Source organism: Lathyrus oleraceus, chromosome 6, assembly GCF_024323335.1.
Source record: "Lathyrus oleraceus cultivar Zhongwan6 chromosome 6, CAAS_Psat_ZW6_1.0, whole genome shotgun sequence".
NCBI lineage: Eukaryota > Viridiplantae > Streptophyta > Magnoliopsida > Fabales > Fabaceae > Lathyrus > Lathyrus oleraceus.
The window spans coordinates 133,219,520-133,232,930 of record NC_066584.1 but is presented as its reverse complement, the minus strand read 5'-3'; positions in this window follow the sequence as shown (position 1 = coordinate 133,232,930).

Genomic DNA, 13,411 nt, shown 5'->3' with positions numbered 1-13,411 from the left:
TGGGCAATATGGCGTCCAACCACCCAACAAAGAAATTCAATTGCTGGCTGAAAAGATTAGAGCTCTTGAAAGCTATGCCACTCTTGGGGTTGTCAACATGTCAAATATGGGGCTAGTCGAGGGGATTGTGATCCCGCAGAAGTTTAAAGCGCCCGCATTTGATAAATATAATGGGAGTTCCTGCCCCGAAACTCATCTTCAGGCCTTCGTCCGTAAGATCTCTGCTTACACTATGGACCAAAAGCTGTGGATGTACTTCTTCCAAGACAGTTTGTCTGGAGGATCCCTGGAGTGGTACACCAAGCTGAAATCTTCTGATATCAAGAGCTGGCAGGATCTTGGTGACGCGTTCTTTAAACAATACCAATTCAATGCTGACATGGCTCCTAGTCGTACCCAGCTGCAGGGTATGTCTCAGAAGTCAAGTGAAGGATTTAAAGAATATGCTCAAAGATGGAGGGAGTTGGCTGCCAGAGTGCAACCTCCGCTGGTGGACAGAGAGATGTCGGATCTGTTCATGGGTACCCTGCAGGGGGCGTTTGCTGAGAGAATGGTGGGTTGTCCAGTGACTAACTTCACCGACATAGTGGTGGCCGGAGAAAGGATTGAGAGCTGGCTGAAGCTCGGAAAGATACAGGGTGGTAATGCTTCGTCTTCAGGATCGAAAAAGCCCTTCGGTAACGGCCAAAGGAAGAAAGAGGGTGATACAAGTGCGGTGTACACTCAGAGAGGACCTAGTAGGGATCGTTACTTTCAGCACAACGCTGCGGTAACTATTCATGCTGATAATCAGCCTGCACAACAGCAACAGCAGCAACCGCAACAACAAAGACAACCATTTCAGCAGAGGGCTGGATACCAAGTCAGGGGGAGAATGAATGATCGGCAGTTCGACAGGCCACCTGTGACCTATTCATTCCTATTGAAAAAGTTGAAAGACTTGGGGTTGGTACAACTGAGAACTCTGGCACCTTTGAGACCTGATCAGAGGCCAGCCAATTACGACGAGAATGCAAAATGTGAATTTCATTCAGGTGCGCCCGGACATAACATAGAGAACTGCAAAGCTTTTAAGCATGTGGTTCAAGACCTGGTGGATTCAAAAGCTATCAACTTTGCTCCGTCTCCCAACGTGAATGCTAATCCCATGCCTACGCATGGTCAAAGGGGGGTGAATGCTATCTCTGAGGAGAACAGGATCGGGCTGTCAAGTGTTGATCAACTGAAGACTCCTTTGGCTGAGGTCAAGAGGCAGTTGTTGTTGAATAGGGTCTATCCGGGTTGTGGCAATGACTGTGCTGAGTGCACTGTTACCCCTGAAGGGTGTATGCTCTTGAGAGAAACTGTCCAAAGGCTGATGGACGAAGGAGGTATTCGGGTTGAGAAGGTGGATTTGGGGAAGGAGGAAGTCTCCACCATAACGATTTACTTCGACCCGGTTGATTTGTCAACTCTGGCTGAAGCGGCTCCAGTTACCATCACGGTACCTGGACCAATTCCCTATGACAAAGATGATGTTGTGTCGTGGCATTATGGTGGAGAGGTTTACTGTAATGGGGAGAGGGTAGAGGATCAGACTGCAAGTGAAACCACCATTTCAAAGGTGGATAATTCCGGTTCCAGTGGTTTCACTCGCAGCGGAAGACTGTTCGCTCCTGATGCGTTGAGGGGAGGAGAAGGAGAAAAGGAGAAAAAAGAAAAGGCCGAGGCTTTAGCCAGGGCGAAAGGAAAACAAGCAGTGGTAACTGAAGGTACTCCCGTGGTGACACCGACGCTTGGAGGGTCGGAGGAAAAACTTGATGATGAAGCAGAGGAATTCTTAAGAATCATCAAGAAGTCTGAGTACAAGCTTGTGGGCCATCTGCAGCAGACTCCATCCAAAATATCAATTCTATCGTTGCTGCTGAGTTCTGAGGGGCATAGAGAGGCTTTGATGAAGATTTTGAAGAAAGCCTATGTTCCTCAAGAGATAACAATTAATCAGTTGGAGACAGTGGTGTCGAATGTTCATGCCAGCCATGGGCTGGGTTTTACCGGCATGGATTTGACTGTGGATGGGAGGAATCACAACCGGGCTTTACACATTGCAATGGAATGTAAAGGAGCCGTGCTCTCGCATGTGCTGGTTGATACTGGCTCCTCTTTGAATGTGTTGCCAAAGAAAGCCTTGGCAAAGCTGAATTGTGAAGGGTTGATCCTGACGCCTACTGATCTGATAGTGCGGGCTTTTGATGGGTCAAAGCGGGCCGTATTTGGAGAAGTTGAGCTTCCGGTGAAGATAGGCCCTGAGGTGTTTAAGTCGACTTTGTATGTCATGGATATTCAGCCGGCATACAGTTGCCTGTTGGGTCGCCTATGGATTCATGCTGTTGGGGCAGTGACCTCGACATTGCACCAAAAGCTGAAATATATATGGGAAGGACAGGTTGTCACCGTCTGCGGAGAGGAGGACATCTTTGTCAGCCACCTTTCATCATTCAAATACGTTGAAATGGACGGTGAGATATGGGAGACGCCGAGTCAAGCGTTTGAAACCGTTAAGGTGGAGAGTGCTCTTTTTGCAAAAGAAGAAGAGAAACCGTCCATATCTTCGTATAAACAGGCCGCTGAGGTGGTGAAGAATGGGGAGGCTCCTGGTTGGGGTAGGATGATGGACATCTCCGCCAAGAAAGACCGCTTCGGAGTGGGATATCAGCCGGGCCGAGGCTCAGGACCAGGCAGAGGACGTCGTCCGACCGTCACATTCACCAGTGCCGGAATGCTGGATCCGGATCACATCTGCATGGTGGGTGATGAAGCTGGTAGCGACTGCGAAATTGACCGATGGATAAAGCCGTGCGCACCAGGGATGGGAATCCAGAACTAGAAGGCTGAAAAGATCATCACGGTCACTCTGCTCGAAGAGTAATATTTTTCCTGTTTTCAGTTTTATTTGCATGAAAGCCATACGTGTTGCCCGATACGTAATGGTTCATTGTAAGGGCCACCTCATGTCTAAATTTTGCAAGTTTTGCATCATCAATAAACAGATGTTTTTCAATCAAAAGCGGTGTTCCCTGTTTTTCATTTATTTTTGCAGTTTAAAAATAAAAATAAAACAAAATAAAAATGGCAATGTTTTCATTTCCTTTTCAATTTGTCTCGCTCCGGTTCTAAAGCAATGCATGAATCCACATTCATGCAGATGCGATCATTCTCCGGATCTCATTGATAACAATCATGTTACACCCTCGTATGACTTCGACAATCCGATCTATCAAGCCGAAGAAGAAGGCGAAGAAGATTGTGAACTGCCAGGGGAATTAGCCAGGTTGTTAAAACAAGAGGAGAAGGTGATTCAGCCGCACGAAGAGCAAATTGAGGTTGTGAATCTGGGTACCGCTGAGGTCAAGAAAGAAGTGAAAATCGGGGCTGCTTTGGAGGAAAGTGTCAAGAGCAGAATGGTGGCACTGTTAAAAGAGTATGTCGACATCTTTGCCTGGTCTTATCAAGATATGCCAGGGTTGGATGCCGACATTGTTGTGCACAAGCTACCGTTAAGAGCAGATTGTCCTCCAGTGAAGCAGAAGTTGCGCAGAACTCGACCTGACATGGCGATGAAGATTAAAGAGGAAGTACAGAAGCAGTGGGATGCTGGTTTCCTTGCTGTCACTAACTATCCACCTTGGGTCGCGAACATCGTGCCAGTCCCGAAGAAAGATGGGAAGGTGAGAATGTGTGTGGACTATCGAGATCTGAACAGAGCTAGCCTGAAAGATGATTTTCCACTACCTCACATTGATGTGTTGGTAGATAATACAGCTCAATTCTCGGTGTTTTCCTTCATGGATGGCTTTTCTGGCTATAATCAAATAAAATGTCGCCAGATGATATGGAGAAAACAACGTTCATCACACCGTGGGGCACCTTTTGTTACAAGGTGATGCCATTTGGTCTCAAGAACGCCGGTGCTACTTACCAGAGAGCCATGGTGACTTTGTTTCATGATATGATTCATCATGAAATTGAATGCTATGTTGATGACATGATAGCAAAGTCCCAAACAGAAGAGGGGCATTTGGTAGATCTGGCCAAGTTGTTCGACCGACTGAGACAGTTCAGACTGAGGTTGAATCCGAACAAGTGCACTTTCGGAGTGCGGTCCGGTAAATTGCTGGGGTTCATCGTAAGTGAAAAAGGAATCGAGGTTGATCCTGCTAAAGTAAAAGCGATAAGAGAAATGCCTGAACCGAGAACGGAGAAGGAGGTTCGTGGTTTCTTAGGTAGATTGAACTACATTTCACGGTTCATATCTCATCTAACAGCCATGTGTGAACCAATTTTCAAGTTATTGAGAAAAGATCAAACGGTCAGGTGGAATAATGATTGCCAAGCGGAATTTGAAAAGATAAAAGAATATTTGCAGGAGCCTCCGATTCTGATGCCTCCTGTGGAGGGACGACCGTTAATTCTGTACTTGACGGTCCTCGAGGGGTCTATGGGGTATGTATTGGGGCAGCATGACGAGTCTGGTCGAAAAGAGCATGCCATATACTACCTTAGCAAAAAGTTTACCGACTGTGAAACAAGATATTCACTGCTCGAGAAAACTTGCTGTGCTTTGGTCTGGGCTGCTCGCCGTCTGAGACAGTATATGCTGGTTCATACCACTTTGTTGATTTCCAAGATGGATCCAATCAAGTACATTTTTGAGAAGCCAGCATTGACCGGACGGGTTGCGAGATGGCAAATGATTTTGACAGAATATGATATCCAGTATACCTCTCAGAAAGCAATCAAGGGGAGTGTATTGTCTGATTACCTCGCCCAGCAACCCATTGATGATTATCAACCGATGAAGTTTGAATTCCCTGATGAGGACATCATGTTTCTCAAATCGAAAGATTGTGAGGAACCGATCCCGGGGGAGGGGCCTGACCCTGAATCCGAATGGATTCTGATGTTTGATGGGGCCGTTAACGTGAATGGTAGCGGTGTTGGTGTTGTTTTGGTTACGCCGAAAGGATCCCACATTCCTTTTGCTGCCCGGCTAACATTTGAGTGCACCAACAACGTGGCTGAATACGAAGCTTGTATCTTGGGGATTGAAGAGGCGATTGATTTGAGGATCAAGAACCTTGTCATATATGGAGATTCAGCTCTGGTTGTAAATCAGGTTAACGGAAAATGGTATACGCATCAATCTCATTTAGTTCCATACTGGGATTATACGAGGAGATTGTTGATGTTTTTCACCAAGGGGAAGATGCATCATGTGCCTAGAGAGGAGAATCCGTTGGCAGATGCTTTGGCTACTCTGTCCGCCTTGATCAAGGTGCAGTGGTGGAATCAGTTCCCCAGTGTTGAGGTGGGACGTCTGGATAGATCGGCTTATGTGTTTGCTGTTGATACAGTGCCTGATGATGAGAAGCCGTGGTATTACGATATCAAGCGCTATCTAGAAACTCAAGAGTATCTTGAGGGAGCATCTAAAAAGGATCGAAAGACTCTGCGAAGGTTGGCCATGGTGTTCTACTTGAATAAGGATGGGGTTCTGTACAAGCGCAATTTTGATTGGGTCTTGCTCAGATGTGTTGATGATAGAGAAGCAAGCCAATTGATGAAAGAGGTTCACGAAGGATCGTTCGGTACCCATGCCAGTGGGAATGCGATGGTGAAGAAGCTGCTGAGGGCAGGTTATTACTGGATGACAATGGAGGCCCAATATTTCAATTTTGTGCGGAAGTGTCATAAATGCCAGATTTATGCTGACAAGGTGCACGTGCCTCCAAATCCGTTGAGTTTGATGTCGTCCCCGTGGCCGTTTGCTATGTGGGGCATTGATATGATCGGAAAGATTGAGCCTACGGCTTCGAATGGGCATCGATTCATATTAGTGGCTATTGATTACTTCACCAAGTGGGTGGAAGCAGCCTCTTATACGAATGTGACAAAGCAGGTCGTTGCCAGATTTCTCAAGAGAGACATCATTTGCAGATATGGGGTTCCCGAGAGAATCATTACTGATAATGGTTCTAATTTGAACAACAAGATGATGGCAGAACTGTGCCGGGAATTCAAGATTGAACATCACAATTCTTCTCCTTATCGTCCGAAGATGAATGGGGCGGTTGAGGCAGCCAATAAGAATATAAAGAAGATTATGCAGAAAATGGTTGTGACTTATAAAGACTGGCATGAGATGTTGCCGTTTGCATTGCATGGGTATCGAACGTCAGTGCGTACATCCACTTGGGCAACGCCTTTCTCTTTGGTATATGGAATGGAAGCGGTGCTACCGGTGGAGGTCCAGATTCCCTCTTTGAGAGTCCTGATGGACGTGAAGTTGCAAGAGGCTGAATGGATAAGGACTCGGTATGAAGAGTTGAGCCTGATTGAGGAAAAGAGGCTGGCGGCCATCTGTCATGGGCAGTTGTACCAGCAGAGGATGAAACGTGCTTTTGACCGAAAGGTACGACCTCGGGTATATCACGTAGGTGATATGGTGCTGAAAAGGATCCTTCCTCCTCAAAACGATTGAAGGGGCAAATGGACACCCAATTATGAAGGTCCATTCATGGTCAAGAAGGTTTTCTCTGGCGGGGCCTTGTTGTTAACGACCATGGATGGCGAGGATTTTCCATCCCCTGTGAATGCGGACGCAGTTAAAAAATACTTCGTATAAGAGACACGCTGGACAAAAAGAATAAAATAGTCCAGGCAAAAATGGGCATCCCGGCGAACCAAAAAACAGAAAGAAAGGTTCGGGCAAAAATTAGGGATAAAATGAAAAAACTGTACACCCGGCAAGTCGAAAACCTGAAAAGGCGACTTGGGCAAAAAAGGGTATCCCGGTGGACTGAAAACCCGAAAGGGCGGTCCAGGCAAAAGAGGGATTGAAACGAACAACTGCGTCTGGCATGATCGTTTGCGCTTTGGTTAAGGCACATGGATAATACCCGGTAGGGATCAATCAGAAGCGTCTTGTTCAGAAGGCAGAAAGCATGAAGAGTCTGAGGACATATGGGGTGTAACCGAGTTGGAACTCGATGAGATCACGGGTTTCACATTGCCATTAGGGTAGATTTTTCCTTTTGTGCGCAATTACCTCTTTTCAGGAATTGCTTCCTTTGTATTGCTCAATTTAAGCCACACTTTTTCAATCAATAAAATGCATATTCAGTCAAATAATTTTGTTTTTGTTTTTCATTACCGCTTTGATTGCAAAAACATCCGATTATTTTTTATAAAGAATCTTGCATTTTAAGACATACAGGTCCCTTCCAATGCATGCTTATAAGATTGAAGCTTGAAATCTTATTCGGAAGGTTGAGTGACCCAAGTGTTGAAATCTTGACACGTCTGGGGCACGGTTTTATCTAACGATCTCTTTTGCAGGTGCTGTTAGATATTTTCACTCGCTTGCAGGTTGTGATGTGGAAGCTGTTGACAAAACAATCCCCACGGAGTCCAATCAGGGACGAATGAATAGAAGCAAGGTGAAAAGACGGCGATGGACGTACGACGATCCTTGAGAATTAATCAAGAAGACTCTTCAAAGTCTGAAGATTGAAAAGTCTGTATAGATCCCAGGAGTCCGCTCTCCGTCAAGTACGAAGCGGTCGGGAATACAAGGTGATGAATCAGAAAAGTCCAGACGAGTCTGGGAGTTCTCAAAATTGGAAAGCGGATAGTGGATTTAGATGTGGAATACCAAGGTTCGACGAGTCGACGGGTGTTCAGTACCAGAGTTTCCTCGCCTCCTCAAGCAGAGTCGTGAGGACTAATTCCCTAGCAGATTCAAGGTCTGTGGCTTCCCTAGCAGGGTCCGGATGGTTATCCCCAGCAGGTTTCAGATCGATGCTTCCCCAGTCGCCAGGCCTGAAGGTTGCTATTTCCCGGCGGAGGTATCTGTGGGTGGAGGTTTTCCCTAGCAGAGTCGGGAGTGTTGTACCCCCAGCAAGTCTGAAACCGTGGTTTTCCCCACAGAGTGCATTGGTGGTTACTTCCCTAGTGAAGTCCCCCAAGCGGATCGGGTGCAGAGGAGGTTTATCCCCAGCAAGGGTTGCTTTTTCCCAGCAGCAACACTATTCCCCATCAGGTTGGAAATCGGAGTGTTGGCGAGTTCCTCAGCAGAGTGTCTCGAGCTCCCCAGAAGAGTCCCTTGAGGGGGATACTTTTTATACATTCATCATGTAGAATAAGCATAGCATATTGCATAATAAATCGCGTAGCATTTCCATGATTATGGAGCATTACGTTGAAAAAAGTCATGCATCATTGCAAACATAGGTTAGTCTCAAGCCGTGGTTACCGTTTGAGATGTGGTTTTGCCAGTGGGTGAAGATGCTACTCAAGTCGTGGTTACCGTTTGAGGAGTGGTTTCACTAGTTGGAAAGTCAGCAGCATTGCAAGTATCAGTTACTCGAGCCGTGGTTACCGCTTGAGGTTTGGTTTTGCCGAATGGTGAAGATGTTACTCTGAGGAGTTTAACATCGTGGTGTCAGATCAGCAATGTTCCCCAGTAGTGCGATACTGGAGGAGATTTCTGTCGTGCGAGACAGAAGTTGGAAGATGTTACTCTGAGGAGTTTAACATCGTGGTGTCAGATCAGCAATGTTCTCTAGTAGTGCGATACTGGAGGAAACTTTTCCGTCAGACGGAGATGGAAATGAAATCAAAGGACGTTACACGATCAGCGCGACAATCGGGGTTCAAATGGAGAAAAGGAAATGTTGAGACATTTTCTGGAGAGCGGGGTTCAAATAGAGATTGGAGTTGAAGATTATATCCGGGATGAGGTCCTCAGGATTATCTTCTGTTCATGTGTCACCTTAGACTTTGGCTGAGGCCAATAGAGGTCGTTATGGGTGTCTTCTGAGGAAGAGATGCGTATGTTACCTTCCTTTTGTGAAGGTGTACCCTCTGATATGTCGCCCTCAGAGTGGTGTTTGGTGTTATTTCCGACGTTGCCAGCGGAATTATCACAAGAAAGCGGAGAACGGGGTTCAAACGGAGAAAGGGAAATGTTGAGGCATTTTCTGGAGAGCGGGGTTCAAATGGAGAAAAGGAGACACGGGATGTTTTCTGGAAAATGGGGTTCACAATGGCGATCACAAGTTATCGTCAGGCGACTGGGGTTCAAATGGAGAATGGGGTTCATTATTTTGGCAAACAAGATGTCGGGGTTCAAATGCAGTGATCCGGGATCATTTGCGCGAAGGAAAATTTCGGGGTTCAAGAAAACGAAAAAACAAAATTTCGGGGTTCAAGAAAAGCATTAAAAAGAGATGATAATCCCCAGCAGATATGTGGTGTTCAGGCCATGGTTATCCCTGTGTTACCATTTATTTTGGTATACAGGTCAACGTTTCTGTTTCGGTATTCAGGCCGACTTTCTCCGTACCAGACGGATTTATCTTTTAAGATTGTTTCTTTGCCGATTCTGACAGGCAATGTTAATTATTTTCCCATCAGAGTGCAAATTGTTCGTCTGTTCTTGGTATTCAATCACTCTTCATCTTGATCATCTGAAAGCCGAGGCTATTCATATCGACAGGTTCACAGTGGATTGAATAGGGGCAGCTGTAACACCTTAAAATTTGCCCTCCTCTCTTGGGACTAGCTTAGCATATTGCATTTCATTTTTAGGTCATTAGGCATTGCATATTTGCAAATCATATGGCCACAACAAGCAAGTCATCCTCCTAGGTCTTGATCAGAAGACAAAGAGGTTGAGATTCAAGCTGAGGGTTTCATTGAACTGATCACTAATCATCTGAGGGCTGGTGCTTCAAATTAGGGTTTCATGGTTCCTTAAGGAGATTGATCATCATCTTGGTTGAAATGGTACATCATCATCATCATGGTCTTGTCATCACCAAGAGGTTCATTATAATTGATCAGATGCCTTGAGATTAGGGTTTTGACCTCTGGTCAACCCTAATCATCTGTATTGTGCCAATCAGGGCTTGTCAAGGAGATGAGGTCTTCATTGAGGAGGGGATCATCACATGGTTTCATTGAGCTTATGGAAGCTAGGGTTTCATGTTTGAGCCATTTCATCAGAAGATTGAAGCTCAATTTCATCAGTGCATGGCCAATTCATCTATCAGTCAACAAAAGTCAACCACAGGTCAATTGATGGATTTGGAGATGGGAGAGGGTTAGATACACTTCATTCATGTCCAAACAGGTTTCATTTGACATTTTAAACATCAAGAATGAAAAAAATAAAGTCAGATGAAAACTTTCCAAAAAAAGAAAGTGACTTGTAATTCAAAATTGTGAAAAATGGAAAGGTTTTCTCCTCAAAATTACGTGGCCAAAAATGCTTCAAATGAAATTTTGTTCAACATGAAAGTTTAAGATCTTGCTCTTACCTTTCCAAAAAGTCAAAGAACATGAATTTCTCATTTGTGGTTGGCAAGTTATGATCAAATCATTGTCAAGAAAAGTTGAATTACAACAAGGCATAACTTTTGCATCACAAGGCCAAATGGAGTGAGACTTTTTGGAGCAACTTTCTTTTGATCTCTTCTATCATAATCATGCATCACATTTCATTAAAACTCATCACACAAAAAGTGCATTTTTCACTTGAACTTAATTTGAAAAGTGGAGGGAAAAAGTGAATTTGAGAAATATGCATTGTTTTCATGTTTTTCCAATTGCATTGGCTTAGGAACAACATTTCTGAATTGCTCCAAGTGAATTTGGTACTGTTACATTGATTTTCACATGTGAGGGTGAATTGGCCAATTTGCAATTTAGCATAAAACTTGCATTTCACTTAAACACTTGCATTAACACTAAACATGATTAGCAACATGTTTAACAATACATATAAAAGCTAAATCATAACTATTTCATTGCTAATCATAACAGAATTTGGAAATTGAGATCTAGATCCAAAAATTCTTCAACTTCTTCTCTCAACTTTTCTTCATTTTTCTTCACAAACCTTGCCAAGATCTTCATCAATCCTTCATCCATGAACCTAATGGAAGCTATTTGAAGCAAGATTTCATCATTTTCGTGCCAATTCAAGGACTGTTGCAAAGGTGTTCAACAATGGCAATTTGAGTTTTCAACAAGATCGTGCATAATCAACATCAAAGCCTTGTTTCATTCACTCATACAAGCCTTGAAGATCATCTGTTTCAGCACCACAAGGCCAGAAAACCTCAAATCCATTTCTGCCATTCCAACAAGGTCAGTTTTTGACTTGTATAATTCTTGAAATTGATGGATGTGTTTGATAGATCTTGGAATGTAGGTCACACTGCAATTTGTTTCATTGATTTTCATCAAGTATTGAACAAGTTATGTGGATCTTAAGTTTGATGCATAGAAATGTTTTGCTTCGAATCTTTGAAATTAGGAAGAATTAATCCAAATTAATGTGAGATTGTTGATGTACATTAGAAGATCTTTCCAATGGTGTATGGTTTGTTGATTTTGGTGAACAAATGTTCTTGAGCTATGAATTTGTGAAGAACATGCATGAACGCTAGGGATTTTTCCAGAATTTGGTGTTTGATCCATAATTTCGCGCATTGCATGGCTTTAGGTGTTATGCGCTCATGTACTGGACCACGTGTCCAGGTACATGCTCAAGCGCACGCTAGATTTGAAAGCGCTCTCCCTTCGATCCTTGGCGAAGGTGATTCCATTTTGGCCTTTTACATTTTTTCTTCATATATGCTACACTTGTTCATATGCCATTCCACATTTTTTTATTTTTTTCACTCATTCAATAATTCGTATCTCCTAAACCATTAATCCAAATTGGCTGGGATTTTTTACACAATGATCCTTATGATGTCCTCTATTTTATGAATATTTTTCCAGGATTTGTGCATGTGGGGATTTAAAAATTGCCTAGGGTTCATGTTTACATGTCATCTCTTGCACTTTGCTTTCCATTCTTGTTGTGAAATGATGATGCTTGATCCAAAATTCTTGAAACTTTTCATGCTCAAACTAGACACCTTTAGTGACATTTTGGCTTTGAGTTTGTGATTTTATCATTCCTGGTTTGTGAGATATGATCATTTGAATAAAGGTGTGACAATGTGTGTCACACCATTTCTTGTCCAACTTGTGGATTTTCATTACCATGCCATATGAACTTGAATTGATGAGAATTTTTACATGATGATATTTCTGGATGTTAGGTTTGAGTATGATTTTTTATGGAATTTTTGAGTGCATTTCCAATTTGTTTGAGAATTTCCTTTCTGTTTGACCAATTGTGGATCTTTTGTGAGTCATGATCTTATTTGATTTGTGAAATTCTTGATATGTATTGGATGGACTTGAAATTTTGTGGAGTGATTCTAGACACATTGAGGTTTGACATGGCTTTGGTTTTATTCATTTATCTTGCACCAATTCTGTTTTGTGCTTGCTTGAAGTTGATGCATGATTTTGTGCCTTGTATGAGCTTGTTTTGCCTTGCCTTGACTTATGGATTTTAATTGACTTACTTCCACTTATTCAAATGACTTGAAATTTGGTGTGATGATCCTTTGGTGAGTGCTGTTTAGCCATGATTTTCCTTGGGATTTATTGAATTATTTTTGATTGGATTTGGATTGATTCATTCTGTTTGGTCCAATGAACTTTGAAATTGCATGCTTTGCACTATTTGTTGTGTGAAATGAAATTGGTTGATGATATGGATATGATACCACTTGGATTTGTTTCTTATTTGATTGAACTTGATTTTTGATAATTTTCATGTTCTGTTTTGGTTTATTGCTCCCATTTTGACCCTAGGCCATGTCCTGGTGGTTAGTGCTTAATGTTTGAGTTGTGTTTTCAGGACAAAAAGCATATGGCATGGAGGAATTAATTCACTTGGCTTGAGTTGCTTATTTGATTGATGTTGATTAACATTGAGTTTGTTTTGTAGGTGGCTTCTAAGTCATTTGTGTTGAGCATTGGCTTGTGCTTTGCTTGATGCATTGCTTATGTACAGTTAACTGTTAACTTGTAATTGTCTGTTTGACTGTTTGAGCTGTGTACTGACTGAATTAGATTGTTTTCAAGTACATTAGTTGCTATAGTTCATTGTGAACTTGCTTTTGCTGTTGCTTGGTTGCTTAACCAATTGAGGTAGAACTCACTAACTCCATGTAGTCTGGAAGACCTGGCCTGTTACTTGGCCAGGCACCTGTCTGAAGTCCTCCTTAAGAGGCAATGCTTGTGATTGTTTATTTTTTCCCCCAAGCAGGAAAAGACCTTTGATAAGGCAATTGGCAGATAAAAGATATGTGCAATCCATCTCCTGCTATTCAGTTGAGTCATCCCTTTGCTCACACAACTGATGTTGATGCATTGTGGATATTAACTCAAGATCCTTGTACAGTTGTACAGTTGAGTCAGTGTCATAAGTGTAGAAGGGTTCCCACTTTCTGAACCCACA